General features: G+C 39.1%; 1 protein-coding gene across 4 annotated transcripts in view; it reads left to right on the top strand.

Moving 5' to 3' along the window:
- Positions 1-25400, top strand: part of SPATS2L (spermatogenesis associated serine rich 2 like) — a 170789-nt gene that overhangs the window by 11328 nt on the left and 134061 nt on the right. For all 4 annotated transcript variants that reach the window (XM_010336460.3, XM_039469500.2, XM_039469506.2 and 1 more), the window contains exon 2: positions 12312-12361. The gene's annotated coding sequence lies outside the window, so the exon portion shown is untranslated. The remainder of the gene's footprint in view (positions 1-12311; positions 12362-25400) is intronic.

Below are 25400 nucleotides of genomic sequence, written 5' to 3'. Positions count from 1 at the left end.
ATTTTGCTTAAGTCTCATCCTCCCTAATGGTTTGCATTTGTGAAAATATTGTCTGAGATTATAGGTACAGCATGAAGCCTTGGAAAAAAGGCATGTTTACATCCTCTGCCAGGATAGCATAACAATTAACAAAGCAGGTTTCAAATCACTGAATAGTTCAGTGCACTTCCATCAAAATAAACTTTTATTTCTATTATTTGCTGATAGATTACAAATAAAGAAAGCCGCTAAAATATCCTGAAAAAGAAGATTTATGTGCGAATTAGATACCAGGGACGGATTTTTCACACTAATTTTGTTGGAGCTGTTCTTTCCTTAGCTGTGGGTGTTTTGGAAGTTCTTTTGTTGTAGCCTTTGTTGCCTACAAGAAGAAAAAAGCTTTAGTATACTAAGGTAAGAATGAGTTTGATTGGAGGCAATATTGTTCTCAGTGTGGGCTGACTTTCATGTATTGTAGTGATTACTACTACATAACCGAGAAAACCCATTTGTTGAAGTGCCGTAAACAGCAGAGAATCTGATCTCACATACTGCCCTGATCGACAAGTGTTAATTTTAGGAATGTGGACAGTCCTGTAATTTTTTAAGGGAAAAGGGGAAGATGTTATGCCAGTCACTGTGACTACAAATGTCCTGATCTGGCAGCAGGTCTTTTTTCTTTCTTCTTTATTTCTCTTGCGGATTCTGAATGGTGGTTTCAGTACGTGCACTGGGCTTCCAGTGACTTGCTCAGCTCTTGATGCAATTGATCACTCCACTGTAATTCCATACCCTCGATTTTAGTGCTGAATCAAAATCCTGAAGACTCAAGGAGAGTATGTAAATCTACTGCCTCAAAAATTGGAAATAAAGGCATTAAAAATGTTACTTAGTGCTGGTTTGTGGCACTGAATGTATAAACCTATGCATTGTTCTGGTAGTCCCTGAGCGAGAACTGTTTCAGCTGCAGTGGATGATATCAACTAAGGTTTCCATGGCAATACTAATTTATAATATCTAAACTTTTGTAGAATTTCACCTTCTGGACTCTTCTAGATTGAATTTAAATTTACATTTTCCCCTCATTTATTGAGGTTAGGCATATTTAGTTAATACATCCATGTACTAGGAGTATCTTCATGAAACTCACTGCTAAGGAATTAGACATATAGAAAGCAGGCATTGGAAATAGATAATGAATACTGTGGTCTAACATCCCACCAAATACAGGAATTTTTTCCACATTATCCCAGTTGCCATTTGAACTAGCCAGGAACGAGGAGTTTGATCATTTTATGAGGCCAAGAAATGCTAATGACAGTAGTCTGCAATGCTTCTAGACCTTAAGCCCCCTTTGATTTGGACTTTGTGTTATTTGTGATTGGACCAATTCTTCATCAAACACAGGTGGACACAGATATTTGTAAAACCTCTTCCTCAGCGGTGTACTGAAATCTACCTCCCTGCAGCTTCCCTGCTGGTCTTCCATCTGCCCTTTGAATGCTGCAGGATAAATATGCACCTTCTGTGTGGTCGCTCTTCAAATATTTGACCATAGTTATTGTATCTCCTCCTTGAAGTCTTTTCCTTTCAGAGTTATGCAGTTCTAGTTCTCCTTTTTTTTTTTTTTTTGAGACAGATTCTCACTTTGTTGCCCAGACTAGAGTGCAGTGGCACAGTCTCGGCTCACTGCAGCCTCCACTGACTGCATTCAAATAATTCTCCTGCCTCAGCCTCCCAAGTAGCTGGGACTACAGGCGTGTGCCACCACAACCAGCTAATTTTTGTTTTTAGTAGAGACATGGTTTTACCATGTTGGCCAGGCTGGTCTAGGACTCCTGACCTCAAGTGATCCACCTGCCTCGGCCTCTCAAAATGCTGGGATTACAGGCATGAGCCACTGTGCCTGGCAGTTCTGGTTTTCATAACTGATAGCTCTCATCCTGCTAAAATTCTTCTGGGTGCCCATCACTCTGTTGATGTCATCTTAAAAATGAGGCATCTGGCCAGGCGCAGTGGCTCACGCCTGTGATCCGAGCACTTGGAAGGCCAGGGTGGGCCTATCACTTGAGGTCAGGAGTTCAGGACCAGCTTGGTCAACATGGTAACCCCTAAGGTGAAGGTTGCAGTGAGCCAAGATCGTGCCACTGCACTCCAGCACTCCAGCCTGGGCAACAGAGTGAGACACCACCTCAAAAAAAAAAAAAAGAAAAAAAAAAGGTATCTTCAATGCAATAGCCTACTCCTGACTGAGTACTCTGAACAGTAGAAAACACCAGGCTGCTATTCACACCCCTGATCAGGGGCACCCTTCTTTTATTAATCTAGTCAAATATTGTGTGGGCTTCCTTTATAAATCGGGAACAGCACATTGTATGTTTATATACGACTTCAAAGAAAACTTCCAAGGCTTTTTTCTTAACAACTACTGCAAAGCCAGGTCTCCTTTGTTCTTTACTTAAGCAATGAATCATGTGTGCCTACTTAGAGGACTTTACATACATTTATCCTTCTAAATTTTGTCTCTTTTGTCAAATTATTTTTCTCCTTTATCAAGACAGCTTTGAATTCTAAAATGTTTAAATTCAACGTATTAGTGATATTAGACTTTTACTTATTTATCATTTTCACATTTGGGAATATTACTTTGTCATTGATAAAATGTTGACCAAGATAGGCCAAAGGTAGAGCCCTGTGATGTTCTGCAAGAGAATTATTATTATTATTATATTTTTTTTGTTTCTGAGATGGAGTTTCGCTCTTGTTACCCAGGCTGGGGTGCAATGGCACGGTCTCAGCTCACCGCAACCTCCGCCTCCTGGGCTCAGGCAATTCTCCTGCCTCAGCCTCCTGAGTAGCTGGGATTACAGGCATGTGCCACCATGCCCAGCTAATTTTTTGTATTTTTAGTAGAGACGGGGTTTCACCATGTTGACCAGGATGGTCTTGATCTCTTGACCTCATGATCCACCCGCCTCGGCCTCCCAAAGTGCTGGGATTACAGGCTTGAGCCACTGCGCCCGGCAGTGCAAGAGAATTATTAACATCAGTGTGTGAATTTGGTTAGTTTTTTTTTAAACTAGTTTGACAGTCTTTCATTTATGTTTACTTTCTTGTCCAAGAGCATAGAGTCACAGAAAGACTTAGTCAATTGCCTTAGTAATGAAATCATTATTGGTCCACTTACTGCCACTCAGTAGAACCCCTATGATAAAGAATAAGATTCATTAGAGTAATTTTTAGATTGCATTTTTCTTTTGAAAAATTTATTGAAAAAGCTATCTAAATCACCTTATTTTTAATGTATCTAAGAGAAAATGACTTTGTAAAATAAAATCAAACTTCACCTATGATTTCAACTCATAACTTGTTTGGTTCAAAGGAATTGCTATGTAATACATCATTCCATTCTCTTTACAGAATCATTGCTCTTAGAAACAATTGGTGGAGTGACAGGAAATTACTCCTTAGGTGTCACTCCAACACATCATGATACTCTCACCTCCTGGGACAGAGAGTTGTCATGCTGAGGCATGTCCAAACAGCGTGCCAGCCTGTGTAGATGGCTCCATGACAGTATCACTAACATGACCATGACGGAGAGAGTTCTGATGGCATTGAGTCACTAATGGATGTGTTTTCACTAAGCTGAAAATTCTGTATTCTTTGAAAAGAGGTTTATTTTTCCTCCCACACAAATTCTTTGACTCTCATATTAATGTCAAATATCTGTCAAGTAACACATATGGCACTTTCTATACTGTATTTTATTGTACTCATTTACGAAATAGTTTTTTAAAAACATTTTCTCTGCCTTGGACTAGATAGAAAAAAAATTAAAAGAATAGTATTCTTAAGAAACACAAATCTATACTATATCAAGGAATAAATGATTGCTTCTTAAAAATACTAATATTTGTCTAATACTTTATATTTTTCAAAGTACTATCATGCATTTTCTTTTTCGAAAAAAATTCTGATTGTAAAAATAATACATACTCTTTGAATTTGGAAGCTACTGAAATAGATAAAAAATTAATTAAAAGTCAACTAAAATTCCACTTCTCAGAGATTGTCACTGTTAGCATTTGGTGTTTCCCTTTCAGATGTGCATTTGTGTGAGGCTGTGAGTGTGTGCACCTGTGTCTATTTGTGTGTTTTAAATACACAGGACATTTGTACTGAAGAATCAGCATGACATAGGTGGTAAAGGGCTTTGGAATCAGGCACTTGGAGATTTCAGCCCTGGCTATATGACTTATGTAGTGACTATGAATTCCTTAAACTCTCTAAACCTTAGTTTCTACTTCTATAAAATGAGGATAATAATACTATTACCTAGTAGGTTTATTGTAAAAATTAATAAGTTAATGCAAATAAAGTACATAGCTTGGTTCTTGGCCCATAGCATGTGTTCGGCAAATGTGAATATACAGGGTGTTTTTTTCTGCTTTCTTCACTTAAATTCTAGGGTAAAAATTTCCTTGTCATAAAACATTATTTGAAAAATATTTAGAATAACTGCATAAATTTCATTACATGAATATACCTTACTGTTATTACCCTATGGGTAAACAATTTCCAACTCATTATGATCACAAAGAGCACCACAGCTACCATCCTTTACATTATGCTTTGTGAATAGACAACAGATTCAAAAAGAATTACTAATGTCATTTTATGAATAGGCAGAATAAAACTAACAATTCTTTAGTGTCTATTAGTGTGCCAGGTTACATGCTAGGTTCTTTACAGCAAAATTCTCTTTTAACTTTCAGAACTCCTTTGAGGTAAGAGTCTGTTACGCCCATTTTTCAGATGACAGAGCGCTGAGGGGAGATGAGTTGTTTGCTCAAGGTCACAGAGAGAGAGAGAGGTGGTAGAGATGGTGTTTGAAGCCAGCATTGGATTTCAAAGCTTACGCTTTTTCCATTCTGGCATGTAGTTCATGCCTATCTTTTTGAGGCTGGCAGCATGAATAGTTAGCATTGTGCCTTCTACAAAATGTCACTTGGTGCCACATGAAAGACAGGACACTTGGCTGGAACGCATGACTTACTCAGTATAGTACCTCTTGCGTGTGTGTGTGTTGTTATATGTTTTGGAATCAAGCCTCATTAAAATAAGGTGTTAACTAAAGGAAATGAAGCATTGATCTGATTATTTGATGAAAGGAAATCTTGAGGAAGAAAGTATTTATTGAGTTGTTAATATAAAACTCTTCTTTGTTTTAGTTGTAAGGACTAAGCCAGAATCACTGTCTCCTAAGAATCAGGGTATTTCACATAAGTCAGTTTAGGAATTAAGCAATAACAGCAGCCAAAGTAAATTGATGCTGTCAAAGGAATTGTACGTTTTGTTACTTGTATATTAGAGGTTGAATGGGAAAAAAAATACCTATTTAGAGCTGTAATAATTGCTATAGGTATAAATATAGGTATATGAGAGACATAAAGTATACTAGGATAAGCCCCCAAAGAATTACTTGGTGAACTGACAAGTTGTCTTTAAAAAGTCAGCCATTTGGAACATTTCTCTTGGCAGCTCTCAAATCTGACTTGCAGCGTGTACTGTGGCAGCCAATTTTGTAGGAAAAATGCATAATTAATGTGAAGATCAAGGTACAAGTATTGCCAGTCAGTACCTAACACACAGTTTCTTAGAACAAAGGAACAATTGAAGTTGTCTTTTAATAGGGTAATCCTGGTTTGTCATTTTGTGGGTTTCAATTCTTAGTAAAAATGGGGGGGGAATGGAACTCTAGGAGTAATGTTTCATATCTGAGAAGTAATTTGTTGTAGAGTTTATAACCAACTATTGTCTAGTCAAGAAAGCTATGTTTGGTTTTTGAAATCTCAAATTTTTATAGCCTTTGAGCTCACATATCTTTGTTTTAGGATTATTCTGGTTTTCCTTCAGTCATTTTAGTTTTTGCAAGGGAGAAACAGTGTCACTCATGGCCCCAGGGCCAAAAAGGTTTTGAATCTCGCCGGAACATGACCACCAACTTGGCCTGTTGTTACTAGCAAGTTAAATTTGAGCTTACTATGCAACTAGTGAATAGTTAGAACTGTGAACAGAGAATTAGGTATGGAATCTGCAGGTTGGATTTACAGCTGCATTGTGTGGTAGCTGTCTACCCCTAGGCAAACAGCTTTCCTATCCCTGAGCTCCTCAGTTCTCAAATGGAGATAACGACTACTATATAGTCAGAGATCATTTGGAGGGTCAGCTGTATTGAGCAAACCATTGGTTCACCCAAAAGTTTGCTTATGATTTGTTTCTAAGTTGTTAATTAATAGCTACAAGTCACCCCCCCCTCCAAGAATGAGTCAATTTACCGTTTAAAATATTTACAAATGAAGCATGAAAATATTTGAAAGATATATGTAAAAATATACAACTCCTGGGGCAAACCTCACCAGACCCTTCTAACTCTGCTTAAACTTTATCCAGTAATAATGGGACAGGCCCTTTTTCTGCCTTGGAAACCCCTGGTGCCTACCTTAGAGTCTCTCAAATTTGGAAGCTCACACCCAAAACATATTCCTTTAATGAGGGAGGGGAGCCTTTTGACTTCAATAGGTGGTTCTTTTGAACACAGTAAAGACCTTTATAGAAATAGGCATTTAGATCTATTATGTTGTTTTAAGATAAAAACAAAACTGGTATTTGATGCATATTTTACCCTTCAAAAAGAAAGGCTCAGAGAAAAAGACTGTAAGGTAGAAAAAATATTTTAGAAGATTGTATTATAGAATATTATAGGCAACTCTTTAATTATTAAAGTAATCCCAGTGCTGGAGCGGGGAAAGAAAGGGAATGGGAATTTGGAAACTTTGACACTGGGTATTGTCTGTGCAAGCTTTTCAGAGGTCTCTCTTGGTTCTTCCCCCCAGTGCTGGTGGTGTAGGGAAGGGCTCAGAAACTGCTTCTGGGTCTTGATTGCAAGAGAGTAAATCCCAACCCTGGGGCTGCACTGACTCCCTTATCCTGGGCTGCTATGTTCTGATCTCCTGGCTTTTATGGCCTTCCAGACAGCCATGATGGGTCACCCTTTATCTTAGTCTCTTAGGAGGACAGGATTTTCTCATTGGCCACACTTGCTTGGTCTATACTGTAGGACCTTGAAGATGTTTCAGGCAATGAATGATTGAAATGTCTCTGGAGTTCCTGAGGGATGGTGGGGGAGGGTCTGAGCTAAGTGCTGGACATTTTAGGCAAGCTTCCATGACTGCTTAGCAGTAAGGAGCCCACCCGAGGCTCACTGGTCTCAGGACTCTCTGAGCATGCCAGGTGGCTAGGGTCAATATGCTTGCTATTCTCATTTGGAATCAATTTCTAAATTTTATTACTCCTTCGACACAGGAAACTATTCTAAATTTCCCTTCTTTGCTTTAGTACTAAAGCTTTCGTTGGACTCATCAGCTATTTCCTGAGTGTCTGCTCTGCACCAGGCACTGTGAGAACAAAGGGAAATCAGGCCTTGAAAGGAAAGAATGTGCATGCATTAGGTAAAAAACAAGATGTGTCTCCAGAGTTGAGAGAAGGGAGAGCTGAAGACTCAATGATTTTTTTTTTCTGTTATACTTTCTATACAGTAAATTGTACTACATAAAAATTTATACTAATATCCATTTATGTAGCAAATTTCATCATAATGAAAGTCTCTGTTATCCAGCAACTTATGCAAGTATCAGTAGAACACGGTTCCAATATGGCAGAAGAGTTTGGAGAGTCCTGTGGAGTGAGCTGAAATGGGATTTGACCTATATATTATGCTTTTAATGATTTTGATATTTTTCATTTCCATGTGTCAACAAATACCTGACTTGATATTAAAGCCAGTTAAATCAATATTTCTTGCTGCAGTCAAGGTATGGCAACATATATCCAAGGGCAACATCTCCCCAACAGCCATATTTTGTTGAGTATGTATATTTTATCATATACCTAACTGATTGAACTGCCTTCAGAGCAATAGGATGAAAACATCAACGTAGCTACTATAAAAAGAGAAAAGCCAGAGAATCTATAATCTTGTACGTTACCCCTCATTTAAGCGATTCCATAATTTATTTTGCTTTCTTTAATCACAAGGAATGACAACATGGAAAATATTTTTATTGTGAAAGCTGTGGTTTCTTTCTCTATTCTCAAGTAGAGCTGCTTTAATCCTTCTTCGAAATCTTGTCCCAGTCAGGGGATTTCTGAGCAGGTACATGTGAGCAAAGTAGCAGGTACAGGTAAACCTGAGAGTCTTGGAACAGAGGAATTTTTGTTTTTTAAGACAGAGTCTCACTATCTTACCCAGTCTGGAGTGCAGTGGTGCCATCTTGGCTCACTGCAACCTCCATCTCCCAGGTCTCAGGTTCAAGTAATTCTCCTGTCTCAGCCTCCTGAGTAGTTGGAACTACAGGTACACACCACAATGCTGGGCTAATTTTTGTATTTTTACAAAATATTTCACCATGTTGGCTAGGCTGGTCTCGAACTCCTGGCCTCAAGTGATCTGCCTGCCTCAGCCTCTCAAAGTACTGGGATTACAGGCATGAGCCATCGCCCCTGGCTGGAATGTGGGAATCTAATAATCAAATAATTGTAATGGGAAGGAGAGTAGAGTAGAAGCCCATTTCTACCTACTCCTTCTCTGAACTTTTAACTGTTTGATGATTTCTGGAAGTTACCTATTCCAAACTCACAGTATTTCCATAAACAAATAGTCTGATGCATCAGTTTATAAACACTAACACATTTATTTACTGTGTGTTATCAGAAAAGCCTCCCTTACCTTCTGTGTGTTCTTTGACTAGGTGAGTACTTAACATTTTTTGGGCACCTGCTCTGTGCTAAGCATTTAAAATATCTCACCTCTCACAGGCAAAATGATGCTCAAGGCACATGGTATTGTTCCTTTTTTCCAGATAAACGTGAGACTTAAGCTGCTAAGTAACTTACCAAAGGGTACCAAGGTAGAAAGAGTATAGTCTGAGGCTTGAACCCAAGTTTGTCTGATTCCAAAACCTTTTCACATATTTTTAGTGATAGAGTCTTTCTTGTTGCCCAGGCTGGAGTGCAGTGGCTCTTTACAGATGCAATCATAGCATGCAATAGCCTTGAATTCTGGGCAAAAGTGATCCTCCTGCCTCAGCCTTCCAGGTGGCTAGAGCTACAAGTGTTTGCCACCATGCCCAACTCCTTTTCACTTTTTTAAGGCTGTTTTCCATAATATATTCTGAGATTGAAAATAATATTCAAATTGTTAAAGTAGTACATACTCATTTTAGAAAGTTTAGAAAGCAGAGAATAATATTAAAAAGAAGAAAATTTGCCCATAATTCTTCACCCTAGGGATTATCACTACTGAAATTTCAATTTTTTTCTTTCTAAGTTTAAGAAAGCTATTTATCCAAATGAGCATTGTTCCTCAAAGTTGTCCTCTTTGAGGCTTATGCATGTACTCCAACAATACTGCCATTGCATAAAATGATTGGGAATCCCTTTGATGCCAGTTTAGGAACTAACTTTTGTATAGACTGTCATGCACAGGTTACTTTGTTAGAAACATAGTAAAAGACAACATATCTGCTACCTGAAAACCTGTCAAAATAACACATGATATGTTTGAACATTCTTTTTTTTTTTTTTGAGATAGTCTGGCTCTGTCGGCCAGGCTGGATTGCAGTGGTGCAATCTCGCCTCACTGTAACCTGCAACCTCTTCTTCCCTGGTTCAAGTGATTCTCCTGCATCAGCCTCTCAAGTAACGGGGATTACAGGCATGCACCATCATGCCCAGCTAATTTTATTTAGTTTTTTTTAGTAGAGACCAGGTTTTACCATGTTGGCTAGGCTGGTCGTAAACTCCTGACCTCAGGTGATCCACCCTCCTTGGCCTCCCAGAGTGCTGGGAAACATGCATGAGCCATCATGCCCGGCCCTGTTTGACCATCCTGTACCTTCTAAAATCCTTTGCTGCAAATATTTGGCCATCCTATTAAAAATGCCATCATTGAGCTGGGCGTAGTGGCTTACACCTATAATTCCAGCACTTTGGGAGGCCAAGGCAGGCAGATCATTTCAGGTCAGGAGTTTGAAACAAGCCTGGCCAACTTAGTAAAACCCCGTCTCTACTAAAAATACAAAAATTTGTTGGGTGTGGTGGTGCGTGCCTGTAATCCCAGCTACCCAGGAGGCTGAGGCAGGAGAATCACTTGAACCTGGGAGGCAGAGGTTGCAGTGAGCCAAGATCACACCACTGTACTATAGCCTAGGTGACAGACTCCATCTCAAAAAAAAAAAAAAAGTTATCATTGCCCTCTCTGAGTCATAAATATCTTGTGCTGACTTCTATTGTAGCAGGAGATGGAATTTACCAATTCCATCTGCTTCTTTCCATGTCAAAGATTGATGGATATTTTGGGGAATGTTTAAAAGTCTTTATTAAAAATTTAATCCATAAATGTTTAATATCTCATTTGACAACTCATGTTATTTATTACTTTGTCAACACAACAATCTTTGCCTTTTGTGGGTCATAAAAAAGATTAGAAAATTGTTTTTGTCAAAAGTGTGAAAAGCGTATTTAAAAATCAATTTCTTTTCAATGTAAGTATTACACTCACTAAATTATTCCCCTCCAAGGAGTTTTTGTGAAAGCAAATGTATCTAGGTGAGATGAACTGATCTTTAAATAAGGTCAGTTGCTTTTGTGTAGAAGTAAACGTTTCGTGTAGAAGTAAATGTTTCCCGTAGAAGCAGGCACATGCACACACACACAAGATTGTTATCAAAATAGCCTATGGTATACTTTATTAAAGTCAAGAAAGTCAGTTAATTAAGTACCAGCTTAGTTCTTGTCACTTCGGTGTGTTGCGTACAACATTACTAACTTTTAGAAAACAACTCTTAACTTCCAGCCAGGCATCCCATTATTTGTCTTGTTTCTGCCTTATTTTTGACAGACATTCTTACCCTCCCCATCTGCTTAGCATGGTACCCCACCCTTTCCCAGACTACTGGGCACCTGGGGACGTGGATCCTGGATTTTAGAGTGGTGCAGATTGGGGCAAACCCAGTATGTGCAGTTGTCCTCAGGGCTACGTTCTTGCCTTGTCTTCTGGTTGCCAAGATCTCACAGGATGCGAATTCACCATGCTTATGGATATCATTACAAAGTGTAGGCTATGTTCTGTGTTGTATCTTTGGCACTATTCATGGTATTTAACATTGTGTTCAGTCAATGTTTGTTGGCTAAATCAAGGGTTATTTTTTCAAAACTGGACTATTAGGGAGAAAAAGTTCGTCCAAAGGAAAGTCACAGTTTTAAAATAGAATCTCAGGGCTTAAAGCCTTTAGATCAATACTCTCATTTAAAGATGAAGCCCAGAGAGGTCAGCTGGCTTGAAGAAGGTCACCCAGAGAGTTGGTGCCAGAGCCAGGAACAGCATCTTGTGTCCTGAGACCCCCATTCCCTTCTTTGCAGCACCTGCCTCATGGTAGTTCTTCATTCATTTTGTAGAGGTCAATCTTCTGAGTCTCGTAGGACCAGTTAGCAGAGCCTTTGAATCCCCACACAGTGCTCAGCAGAGCGTTAGAGGCATAGGTATTCTTAAGAAACACATGCACTGATGAGTGAGCGAGTGAGTGAGTGATTGGTTGACTAATGACCTTGGCACCCACCTTTCTGCCTAAGTGGTTACTGGTTGAATAGTGAGTTCTTTGAGATTGTGTGTACTTTATAGGGTATCTTTTGGAGAGGAGAGATTATAATAATAAGAAGAAGAATAGCCAATATTAAATTGGGCATAATATTTTAGTGAATAGCCCAGGCTCTGGGACTTGATTGCCACAGTTATATTTTCATGAGACAGGTCATTTGACCTCCCTGGTGCCTCATTTTCTAATACCTGTAAAGTGCCAGTGATACCAGGGCCCACCTCAGAGTACTGAAGGGTTAGCCTATGTGAAGTCCTAGAACAATGCTAGATACTTCCTAAGCTGGCAATAAATGTTAGCTATTGTTGGTGTTATTAAAGTATCACTACAATATGCTAGACGGTATGCCAAATGCATTGCATACGTTATATAGCATCAAGTCAACAACTTTGTGAGGAAGGTACTGTTACTGTCCCCATCTTACAGCTGAATAAACTGAGGCACAGATAGGTTACTCTCCCTGTTCAGAGTTACAGAGCCGTTAAGTCATGGGTGAGGACAAATTCTCTGCCTGACTCGAGATCCTGTGCTTGGGTTTTGAATGTGATGGGAAATGGGTGGTGTGGCTACTAGTTTGAGACCTGCCTTGAATTCTCAAATTTCCATTTTTCCTAGAGCACTTCAGAACCCAGGCTGCTTTCAGGAACATTTCTGTGGACTCCCAGGTGAGTAGAGATGGTCCTTCCCTCTCCATGACCTCCTCCTGCTGCCATGGCCAGCTGTCCCTACACCTGCAGCTGACTCCTGGGAGCCTTGTGACAGCCTTTGGAAGCTTCAGCTGCCTCTCAGGGCTCAACACCAGAGTTCTCTTTTAGAGTGTGTTGACTGAAGTTACTCCTGATAGGGCAGTGGGGTCTGGTGGATGTGAGTCAGTCCTATGCCACCCACATGCCCCTTCCCCACTTGCCTTGCCATGTCTATGGATATGTTTAGATTAGTTTCATGCATATGAACTATTTTGAAGTACCAAAAAAAGAAAAAATAGGACTTTTACAGACATTCTTGTGATTTAAAAAAGAATTATGGCTAAGAGTGGTGGACTCGGGAGACAGACTGCCGGGCTTTCCCTCCTCACACTGATGGCCACTTTTGCTCTCATTGTCATTCTTGTTGAAGAACGTGCTCCCTTGATTACAGAAGTCTGACTTGGAATTGGCGGTGTTCAGTCAGCATTGACTAGGAGTCGGACGCAGACTCCTGAGCCAGACAGCCTGGCTCTGCATCCTGCCTCTGCTGCCTAATAATTGTGCAATCTTCGCATGTGACTTACTTCTCTGAGCCTTAGTTTAAGTTTACTCTTCTCTAAGATGGGAATAATTATACCCATCTTACAAAATTATCGAGGTGTTTTTAAGCTCATGTATGCAAGGCAAACTTACACAAAATTGACATTCAATAAAATGGTAACTTATTGTTACCAGTATTGGTATTTGAACAGATGTATCAAAAGTATTTGCTGAATAGAAAGCATGTTGGTTTAGGTCCATATTTTCCCTGAAAGTATTTTTATTATTATCATTTTTTTATTTTTCCCTTCAGTGGTCTTGTTTAAATTAATTTACTTAACAAGCCATATATTCCTTGTGGAAAGATCATCCTTGGTCCAGACCCTGTCAAATAATTATAAATTCCAAATTGAGATAGTCTAAATTCATGAGGTCTTATTGCCTCCTGGATTTTTCCACTAATGTTTAATATAAACTTGATTTTTTCCCATAAATGCAAAACTTTAGTGGTAAGTAAACTTTAGTGTAACTTTTTGAAAAGAGCCATAAACATTTGTGGGAGTTGGTTGTTTTCCGTGAATGGAATAGAATATTTTACTTCCTCATATTTGAATCACAGTGAAAGCACTTTCTAGTTGTTCAAAGAGAATTAGTATAGAAACAACTGGCTAATTTTCAGTCTCTCTGTCTCCATACACATATGTGCATGCACAGGGGCACACACTGCTTAGTTTTCCTTTGGTCAGGCAGCTGAAGAGTTGCTATGTAAATCCTGGCAGCCATCAGACAAGCAAGGGCACAATCAATTCATGTTTTCTTGAAACATATACCAAATAAATAAAAACTCTGATTATTCTGCTGGAAGGCAACAGCTCGATGGAAAGATGTACCAATTGAAAACAATTCTGATCATATTTTTGTCAGGAGAATGAGATGCCTCCAGCTGTCTGTCACTAATCATATTAGAGGTGGAAAGCAGGAATGTTTTACCCCGGAAAAGATTGTTCTAATCATCTGTTGGAACGCTACTTGTATGGGCTGCTTATCCCAGAACAGTGACATTAGACATTCCTTCTGTAACTGGTCTTGCCAGTTGGTAGTAGTCTAAACCATATGCCACATGAGCACACTTTAGGAATTTTCTAATTACAGCTCAAAAGCTTTACTTTTATCTTTTTATGCTCGTACTGCAGACATCACTGATTGAAAATGATTTCTCCCTCAGCATAATCCTATTGCCAGCAGTTATGAAAGACTATTGGAAGATGGTAAATGAAGCCCGTGATAACTGAAGAGGTGTCCGAACTCAATTAGGAAGAGGCCTGTCCCATGTGGACACATAAGCCATATAAATCCATTTTAATTGTGAGCTGTGATACTTATCTGGTCATGTTTATTTTGTATGCAAGTGCCAAAGCTGGATTTAGACCAGAATTCCAGATCTTCGAGTTCTAATGACTAATTTGGGTATCCACTGAATCCCTTAATTCATTTCTTAATTTGTTCTCCCAGAATTAGAGAGTTGCTTGGTTACAGTCATTTTCACAAATTTCCCATAGATCAAAATAAATGTACACAGATGTTTTTCCCCCTAGGGTTCACATTTTGCTCTGATCTTAACTATTATTATTGTTATCAAGATAAGACAATAACAACAAAACTAACATTTCGCAAGGTAGTACGTATAGGGAATAGACTGAGGAATGATTTTTGAGTTCCAGCTGAGCTACTTCCAGCAGTGGGACCTTGGCCAAGTTATCCCCCGCTCTCTGTGCCTCAGTTTCTACTTGTAAAATGGGACAAATGAGAGTATTCACCTCATCGGGTTGTTTTGATGACTAAACAAGCCCATAGCCCATATATGTAAAGTATATATAGGCTGGTATGTGGAAAGTCCTGGCAAAATAAAAAATCTTAGTTATTATGTAGTTATTGGTAAGACAATGGGATACCAGAGGCAGATTTTTCTGGTACTATAGTATTGTACCTAAGTATGTCCCATTTCTACAGTCCACTTGGAGAACACTTACAATGGTAATGAAAACACCGGACACTCTGAATTTGGAGTAAATCTCTATTATTTGTACTTGTACTCCTTAATTTGGCTACAGAAATAACATTTTTTGGCTTTCCAGGCTCGATCAGTGTTAACTTGGAACCCTTTTGGTGCAAAATTCCTTTAAAATTTGAACATTTTGTTCTCTCAGTTTGTACAATATTAGCCCTCATTAAGAGGAAAAATTTGATTATAATATGTAAAGTGTGTGTGTGTGTGTGTGTGTGAGAGAGAGAGAGAGAAAGTGAGAGAGAGAGAGAGGGAGAGAGAGAGAGAAGGAGGGAGAGATAGAGAGCAAAGAGAGATTTGAAGGAATCAGCTTTAATAAGTTCACTAAGTTTTCAAGGTTTTTGTTGTTGTTTTTTAGAGACAGGGTCTCACTCTGCTCACTGTGTAAACCTGGATTGAGCGCAGTGGCACCGATACAGCTCACTGAAACTTCAGCCTCCTGGGCTAATGCGATGATTCTCTTGCCTCAGCCTCTGGTGTAGTTGGGACCACAGGTGCTAATTTTTTTATTTTTTACGGAGATGAGGGTCTCACTTTGTTGCTCACACTGGTCCTGAACTGCTGGGCTTAAGTGATCCTTCCACCTCAGCTTCCCACAGTGGTGGGATTACAGGTGTGAGTCACCATGCCTGGCCCAAACTATTTTTTAATACAGTAAAATTCATTTATTATCATGGCTTGAATTTAGTGAATGTGTAGGAGTGGAAGTCTACTCAGTGATAAATCTAGTAATTTAATGAAGTTTCCTCATAGCTTTGTAAGAGTTAGTTAATTATGGACTCTTAATTCATTGCCAAAAGAATGAATTACTGGAATTCATCAGGTTTGTTTTTTTTTTTTAACTAAGTTAACTGTGTGTGTGTGTGTGTGTGTGTGTGTGTGTGTATCTATGTATTTTAGAGAAATTTATACTTATATGCATCCAGAGACATGGAATATATTCTCTGTCAGTAGGAGACTAGATAAATAAATTGTGGTGTAATCATATGCTGGAATACTATACAGCAGTAAAATAATGAACTAGAGCTATACACAATAACATCAATGTATCCCACAGACATAATGTTGAAAGACAGAAGACATGGGCTGGGTTTGGTGGCTTATGCCTGTAATGCCAGCCCTCTGGGAGGCTGAGGCAGGGGGCTTGCTTGAGCCCAGGAGTTCAAGACCAGCCTGGGCAACATGATGAATCCCTTCTCTACAAAAAATACAAAAAAAAAAACCCAAAAAAACAAAAAAAAAACTTAGCTGGATGTGGAAGTGTGTGCCAGTAGTCCCAGCTACTTGGGAGGCTGAGCTGGGAGGATCATTTGAACCCAGGAAGGGAAGGCTACAGTGAGTTGAGATCACACTACTGTCCTCCAGCCTTGGTGAAAGAGCAAGACCCTGTCTCAAAAAAAAAAAAAAAAAAGAGAGAGAGAGAGCGAAACAAAAGACACAAGATAACATATCAGGCTTATTAAGCAACAGACAAAACTAAGCTCTATTGCTAAGGTGTGTATATTCAAATGGCTGAAACAACAAAGGAAAGCAAGGAACTTATTACTGAAAGAATCAGATATCAAGATAGTGCTTACCTCTAAGAGAGGGAAGAGGAAGGACCCAGAGAGCTTCCAATGGCCCTGGCAGTATTGTGCGTTTTGACAGGGCTGGTAGTGACATGCGCAAAATTAATGAATTTTTAAATGTTCTTTTCTGTTAATGGGTTATAGTAATAATTTAAAAACTTGATAAAGAAAGTAACTATCTCTTTGACCTGGCTTAGTTCATACCTTGTCCTGCCTAGTTTTAGGTCTAGAGATTTCTGTGATTATAACTGGCTCTTAGAAGTAAATGACTGTGTCACTGCATGGCAAAGTGATCTCTAAAGTGGGATATGCACCCCAGCAAGCACTTGAAAAGATTCATTTGGGTGGGAAAAGAAATTAATTAGGACTTGCATTTACATTCATTTTGTTATCATGAAACATTACGGTAACTGACAGCAACTGTATTGGCATTGGCACAGTCCTTGAGTCCACATGTCAGGTGGTCAGGTATCGCCTGGGGCATAGGCAAGGTCTCCTCAGCAAAGAATGAGGGTGCCCAGCTCAGGGGCTGCCCAGTGGCTTCCCCGCTGCCCCGTCTGCCTTGGTTATATTGTGGAATATATTGTTCCTGGTTAACTGGATTTACAAATTCTGTATTTTAGTTTTAACAAAACCTAACAAACTAGCAGAATCTTTAAGCGATTCTGGAAAGAATTCTTGACAAAAAGTTGAAGACAATTTTAATATTGCAAGCAAGAAGAGAATGGCAAAGCTTTGCATGAACGCTTTGTCAGCCACATTATGAGTTAATGACAGAGACCATTGAATCAAATCTGGCAAAAAGCTGGCCACCAAAATTTTATGTTATCTGGAAAACTAAGGGATTTATATTCACTGTGTTTAATCATGAACTTTGTCCTCTATGTATTGCCTTGAGATACTATGATTAGCAAACATTGTATCCATTCTGTCACCCTTTTTCCATGTTTTATAAGGTTTATAACATATTCACACAATAATACATGTATATGAATTGTAAAAAAATTAAAAGACACATACAAAACATGTAAGTTAAAGATAACTTGGATACTACTACTACCATGTAGTTCAAAGGCTACTTACTACTCATAGTTAAAATGTTTCAAAGAGTCTGCGGACCACAGGCAGGTCATCATACCATTAAAATACCTTAATTTTTTTTCTCCTGTGAACCTATTAAAATGTATTTGATTGTGTAATAGCCATTTCTAAAATGTTGTGTACTGCTGTTCCTCATGCCAAATGTATATCCAATACATAGCATTTGTCCTACCAGGGCTTTTCCAATTTCTTAAAATATTTCAAGGATGGGAATGATTTAAATGTTCATATGTCTGAAAAATTGATGAATAACTCCCAAAACAAGTTAAACATTGCTTTTAGTATTGCCCCTGACAAGTTCTAAATGTTAGCGTATTGTCCCCTTTGGATCGTTCATTATAAAGCTGCGAAGAGTGTTGATTCCTTGTTTTACAAGCACATATACATATGAAACAGCCAAATTTCATATTGTTCATACTTAGCGAAATTTCTTTCTGTTGAAAGAAAATTTCTTTCTTGGAGAAAGCAGACCGCTGAAGAGACAGATATGGGAATAACGATCATTAGTTTACTTAGCCTTGGTTTTCCACAGTGGTGTGTTACAATGTAATCTATAGTTCATCTTTTTAACTAACTCTCAATATATTATCAACCCAGTGACTCACACTGTTTACAAGGATGATTTATTATTTGTCAGATTTTAAGTGCTAACCCATGAAATGTTAAACTTTTATTGGCAGCCATTGCAGGAAGGTTTGCAGGTGTCCTGACTAATGCTTTGCAAGATCAGCATTAGCAGTAAATCATAGCATACAAATATTTTTAATAAAGTAATGGAAAGGATTTTGCATTCTGGGTCCTCTAAGCTTTGGTATTTGGAAGTTAGTTATGTGGGAAATTAAAGGGGTGAAATATTCTCAGGCTTTAACCCTGGAACTTTGGGCCAGCCACAGTCAATAGCAAAAGCATCTTGGTAGCTTTGTTCTCCTAACCCTGAGATTTCTTGGCTATGGGAACTGACAGAATGCCAAGTATAAGCCTAATTGCATTCCTTGCTACTGAGAAAAAGTCTCAAAGGAATTTTCCTTTTCTTTCAAAGGAGTACCTTCTCATTTTCTGGGATAGCAAAATTGTTTATAAGATGTTTGCAAAACTTTCTGAAAAGTGAACTTGAAGAAGGCTTTAACAGTCAGTCGAGAGGCATGGATGGCTCACCTAGAGCAGTGGAGAGCCAAGGAGATGAAATTTAAAAAGTGAGAGAGATGTGGCTTTGTTCTCTAAAAGCTTGCTTGCTCCCTGATGCACAAGCTGATGGCTTCTCTTCTTTTTCTTTCTCTGTGTTCTGCTCAAAGATTTAGTAAGATATTACATAAGATATTCAGCTAGCCCCATAATAGACTGCCAGCTGTGTAGGTTCTGCTTTGTTCACCAGTATTCCCTGTTCTGTGTCCATTGCCTAATACATAAGGCACATTCAGTTAGTATTTGTTGAATGAACGTATATACTCATACAGATCTATATATTAGTGGTTAGTTAAGCCAGATATACTCTGGAACAAATTGGCATTTTTTGTTGTTTTTTTGAGACAGGATCTCACTCTGTTGCTCAGGCCGAAGTACATTGGCCCAGTCATGGCTCACTGCAGCCTCAACCTCCTGGGTTCAAGTGATCCTCCAACCTTAGCCTCCAGAGTAGCTGGGAATACAGATATGTGCCACCACTGCTGGCTAATGTTTGTACTTTTTGTAGAAACGGGGTTTCACCATGTTGCCCGGGCTGGTATCAAATTCCTGGGCTCAAGCAATCCACCCACCTTAGCTTCCCAAAGTATTAGGATTCTAGGTGTGAGCCACTGTGCCCAGCCCTAGATTAACTCTAATCAAGGAATCAGTAGCTAATTTTAGTAGATTGAGATCTTCTAATATAGAGAGTTTATATTGTAGTAGTAGGACCAGACAATGAAGAAACATGTAATCAGTAAATAATCCCAATAGTTAGAGCAAGTGATGAGAGCTGAAAAATGCAAAAAACCTGAACAAGGCAAGTGCTGTGATGTAGACTAAGGGCTTGGAGAAACCAAAGCATGGACCAACCCGAAAGCCCAGTGGTATAGAAGGAATTGATACAAACTTCCCAAAGACTTAATTTACTCCAGTAGTTGGTATGCACAATGAAAAGATTCATCTTATCACAACTTTTCTTAATACAGATAGTTTTGCCAAGTTCTTACCATGCTAACAATGTCAGTTTCTACTTTACAGAATTTTGTTTTTAACACATCAGTTGGTTAGCACCAGTGCCAAGGCCAAGGGGTTACCTCTCCACTTTACCTCCCTTCTTCTCCAAGCTGCACTTCTCTCTCAAAGCCAGGCAGCTGTCTCCCAAATGTGCACTGTCAGTCACAAAGGAAACCAGATGACCAAAAGAGGGTGGATCAGCACAAATTTCTCATCAAGCTGAAAGAAAGAGAGAAAGAACCGCAAAGCCAATGCCCTGCTGACTATGGGTCAGAAGTGTTATCTTTGTATCTCAAGGACAGAAGGTTTAATAAAGATTTGGGTACAAAGTACACATCATCCTCCAGGCATACTGAACGATGTCAGCCAGAAAGCTGTTCCTTAGGGTCTACAATTTCCCCTTTTTCCTAAATTAAAAAATGCTAATGTGAACTGTTGACTCTCAATAACACATGTTATTATTGTATATAGGGCAAAGAGTAAATAAGACACTTGCCTCATGAAATAACAGTTCATTTTAACTCAGCAAGCTGGAATTAATTTTAGCTTTTTTTTTCTTTTTTTTATGCTTCTTTATGGAAGTAGGCCACAATCATTTTTATTCCACTATTCTTTATAACCTATAGCATGTTTCCCGTTTATGCTTTTAAGACCTGTTTTTAAAGACCCTTAAGGGATATCCTTTAAAACATTCCTTTTGAAAATAATTATTTATCTATAGTACCCCCTTAGAATGCCTGAAGGTTTGAAAATATAGGAACTTCTTAATGAGATGTGTTTAATGGTCTATGCAGAGTATTGAAATGTTTACACCTGGTTTAGTTAACATAAATTATGTTTAATTAGTCATTCTAGAAAATAAGTAGATATTTTAGAATAGATTCAGTACCTAAAACCCACTATTTGCTTTTTATGTATAGTATCCGTAAATAAATTCAATGTGTGTATTTATAAATTTAAAAACATGCTTGCAATAACGTAAAGTCAATTCTTTGGGACTTTCAGAAATAATACAAAGAACATGTCTTGTGAGGCAAGCAAAAAACATCTATGTGGGCCAGAAGATCATGTTTCTAAAAAATTTTTACAAAGTTTAAAGTGCAAGACAAATGCAATTATGTTACTGTTATTTTTAGGTTTGTGACATGAAGAACTTCTGGGTTGAATGACAGTCCATAATTTTTTGTTTAAATGCTGATTATGTTCCTGTTTACAGTGAGATTTCCTTTCTCACATGCAATCCTTGTGTCAGGCGTGCCCCGACTTCCTTAGATGGGATTGTTCACACTGCACTTGACTCTTCAACCCTTCAGATGACACTTGTTCCTCCACATGATTCTTCATGTGATGCTTTAGCTGGAAGTGTCATATATAGGAAGAAACCTCAACGCACATGACATCTGCAGTCTAAGAGCCCCACTGTGGCCATCTCCCCCACGTTCTCCTGTGCACTAGAAAAGGACTAAGCATTTGTTCATCCCTGGTATTGGGTGGCCTCTGTTTTGCTCCTCTGATGTATGCTGTGCTCGCAGAGTTTCTCTGCTCTGCACTCTTTACTCTTGCTGCTTTGGTGTCTTCTTGTGGCTGGCATGTGTTTTGTAGTTCTTTTGGCCACCAGCAGTTTTTTTACTGCAAATCCTCTGTCATGCTGGATCTCTCTATTCCTTCCTGTTCCCCCAACAACACATTCTCTGTACCTCAGCCTCTTTTTTTGCCCTTGATGCTACAAGAAACCAGAAACAAGGAAGTGTGCCCTGGTAATATTCCTCTGCTGATTTTCCACTGCCCTCTTCCCTGGATCAAATTGCTCTTTTCCACAGCACTCGTGTTGCCAGCTGCATCTTTGTTCTCTGCTCTTTCAGACCACTCACATGGAGGGGGTGCAGTGGGAGGTGGGGAGGGCTGTGGGGAGGCACAGCCCTTTCTGCTTAGAGTGGTCCTCTGGAGAAGTGCTGCATTGTCTGGATTGAGGACCTGGTCATGGGAAACAGACTCCCTGACAGTCACCATGGGTTACACAAATATTACTTCCATTTAGCTTGACCTTTCATTGTGCTAGAGAAATGACTGCAAATACTTAAATCATGTACAGTATTTTTCTGGAAACAAAAATAAATGGGGTTCTTCTCAGAAGTCACACTTGAACTTTTGCCCTTGCTCTTCCTTTTCTAGCCATTTTATCCAATTCAAGGTTTCCTTTTATCATGTATTTTCCTTTTGTAAGAAATAGTCAGCTAATTTCTCTGCTGATAAAATTATGAATCACAGAGGCAATGTAACTGTTAAAGATAAGGATAGCTCCGGTGGCCTTAAAATACTTAGTTCTGGGAATTCAGCCTTGCTAACATTTCTTAAGTGCTTACTCTGTATGTGCACCTATGTGTCACTGGCAGACCAACTTTTTTTTTTAATTTTTTTTTTTTTGAGACAGAGTCTCACTCTGTTACCCAGGCTGGAGCACAGTGAGGAGATCTTGGCTCATTGCAACCTCTGCCTCCTGGGTTCAAACGATTCTTCTGCCTCAGCCTCCGGAGTAGCTGAGAATACAGGGGCGTGCCACCACGCCTGGCTAATATTGTATTTTTAATAGAGAGGAGGATAATATTGTATTTTTAGTAGAGACAGGGTTTCACCATATTGACCAGGCTGGTCTTGAACTCCTGACTATGTGATCCTCCGCCTCAGCCTCCCAAAGTGCTGGGATTACAGAGACTGACTTCTTAATTCTTTTTTTTTTTTTTTTTTTTTTTTTTTTTTTTTTTTGAGATAGAGTCTCACTCTGTTGCCCAGGCTGGAGTGCAGTGGTGCGATCTCAGCTCACCACAAACTCTGCCTTCTGGGTTCAAACGATTCTTCTGCCTCTGCCTCCTGAGTGGCTGGGACTACAGGCACATGCCATCCCACCTGGCTAATTTTTTGTATTTTTAGTAGAGACGGGGTTTCACCGTGTTAGCCAGAATGGTCTCCCATCTCCTGACTTTGTGATCCACCTACCTCAGCCTCCCAAAGTGCTGGGATTACAGGCGTGACCCACCACCCCTGGCTCCGACTTCTTAATTCTAAGACTACTTTAATGCATTATCCCAACAGCCCTGCAAAGTGGGTAGTATTATCATTTATCTGTGTTTTGGATTTAGAGTAGACACAGAGGCACCGTGAAGTTGAGAAACTTCCTCAAGGTCACATGATTAACCCTGGGCAGGGCCTAGATTTGAACTTAGGCAATCTGGCTTCAGCACCTATGTTCTTAACCACTGAACTGAACTCAATGACTCAAGTGCATCATAGAACCTCCGAGAACCTAAGTTTCCTCATCTCTGAAATGGGAATAGTAACACTTACCTTACTAAATTGTGAGGATCAAACAATTATTTGGGAGGATGTGCTAAATTGTGACATGCTAAAGCATAACGGTCTGGGGGAAATGTTGATATGATATTTTCTGTTAGATGAGTCTTATTGGTGAGTTTGTCCTTTGCTGCTTGGATATACTGCTGGTTCAGATGAAAAGCTGTTTTTCTTAAGTCTGTTTTGAAACCACAGAAAACCTCAGGTTTCACAATGAAACTGTCCTTTTTCTCCAAAATGGTGGCATTTGGAAGCATTTAGAGGATAAGCAAAATTAACTATAACATTTTTAATATGCCAAGTCAGTTCAATATCATTGTTTCCCTTTTACTCTAATCCCCCTTTAATGTAGCACTTGACACTCCCTCCCTTTTTTTTTCTAAATCATACAACGTAAGTTTTCTTTCCAGTGTCTAATACCATGGATTTATCACTGACTATTCCCTGGAAAGTTTTCTTTCCAGTGTCTATTCATCACCATATACCATGGACTATCTATTCAGTGGTAAGTCCATGGTATATGATGAATAGTCAGTGGAAATAATATACAGTCATGATAAATAAATTTTCTTTCCAGTATCTATTACCCATATACCGTGGACTTATCACTGACTATCACTCAGTGTGTGATACTGGATCTGGGACCATGTCTTGTACTGCCAGCACAGGGCCCTGAAACAAGAGATACTGAGCAAGGTGTAGGCCAGTGGAAAACAAGTCCAAAGATGAAGATTTAGGAGGGCCACAGACTAAAATGACTGTGCTTCAAAACTTAGGACGGGACCAGAGCTGCAGAAGGGTCAGCTGGGTGGGACTGGAAGAGGACCTGGAAAGAAAACGGAAGAGAATGCGGAGAAAGACAAGCCTAACCGGAGACTGGTTGCTCTCTCGCAGCCGCTTTACAGGGGAGTGAAGCCTTCCTCCTCCGTCTCATGCTGGGCCTGCCTTTCTGCTCTGCAGCTCCTCTGTGTCTGTGGGTCTAACACCTTCATTTCCCATTATGTTCACATGAGTCAGACTGTAGGGGATCTGAGCTCTTACAGCACCACAAGGGAAGTGGAGAGCCAAAGACCTGACTTTTTGTGATTCTTTGGAGCTTTTATACATCCTAGAAATTTGAGTTTTTTTTCTGGTGTTTTCTGGGACTGGTATTGCATACCCAGGGTCACCCTGTTTTGGGGCTCTTCCAAGCAGAGTTTGTGATTATAATGAGTTATGTTTTTCCTCCTTTCTGGGTAAGAACAATATCCTTGCCATTCAATCTCCAAATATAGCAAGTGGTTATGATAGAAGAATATCCTTATGTTAGGAAAGAAGTTGGCAGTCTCAATGAGGCAAAAATGTCGAATTTAGAAAACACGTCTAAAAGGAAAAGCTGCTGTAAGTCCTTTTTGGAATCAGGTGGAATATAAATGAATAAATAAAAAATTTCAAAGAAAATGTATGGTCTGACACTCTCCACTTTCTCTCTTTAGTCTTACAGGTACTTGTTGATATTGCCTTAACTTCAGATGTAATTTTTTTTTGTCACTTCACTAAAATGTCAGACTCCAAACTCATCTGGCATCTAATTGGGAGAATAACTTGGATGGAGATTTTGTAGCTGATGCATGTAATCAGAGCAGTACGATAATATTTTCAGGGACTGACCATTTAGAATGTTTTTAAGAATATTGATAAGTGTATAAGAAGATTACTTAACACAGGAGAGGGAGAAAAGGCATCGGGTCCCAAAGAAAGAGCCAAAATGGAATGTATGTCAGTCTTGGCTGGAAGTATATAAACAGGGAATATCTAGTATAAAATCACCTAATTGATTAAGGTATTTGTAAGTTAACATTCATCAGAATGATGGATACAAGCACATCTATCATACTTCACCAACCCAAAGGTGTCTATTTAACTTCTTTTCGTCTAGTACTAAACTGATCATAGCACTTGATAGGCAAGTAACTCAAGTAAATTAACATATATGATGCTCTTTCTAGAGGGCAGTTTGTTATTATGTTTGTTTTTAATCCTTTAAAATATATTCACTGTTTTTTTCTAGGAATTTGTGCTAAGGAAATAATTAATGGTGTGTGGAAAGGTTTCAGCCACAAAGATGTTCATCATTGTAATATGATAAACAGGAAATTCCTTAAATGTTTAACAATTACATACAGTATTTCATTGTGTGACTATGACATCATATATAGAATAAATATGTCCCTGGTGT

The sequence above is a fragment of the Saimiri boliviensis genome, chromosome 5 (assembly GCF_048565385.1).
Source record: "Saimiri boliviensis isolate mSaiBol1 chromosome 5, mSaiBol1.pri, whole genome shotgun sequence".
Classification (NCBI taxonomy): domain Eukaryota; kingdom Metazoa; phylum Chordata; class Mammalia; order Primates; family Cebidae; genus Saimiri; species Saimiri boliviensis.
This window is presented reverse-complemented; position numbering and strand designations above follow the sequence as displayed.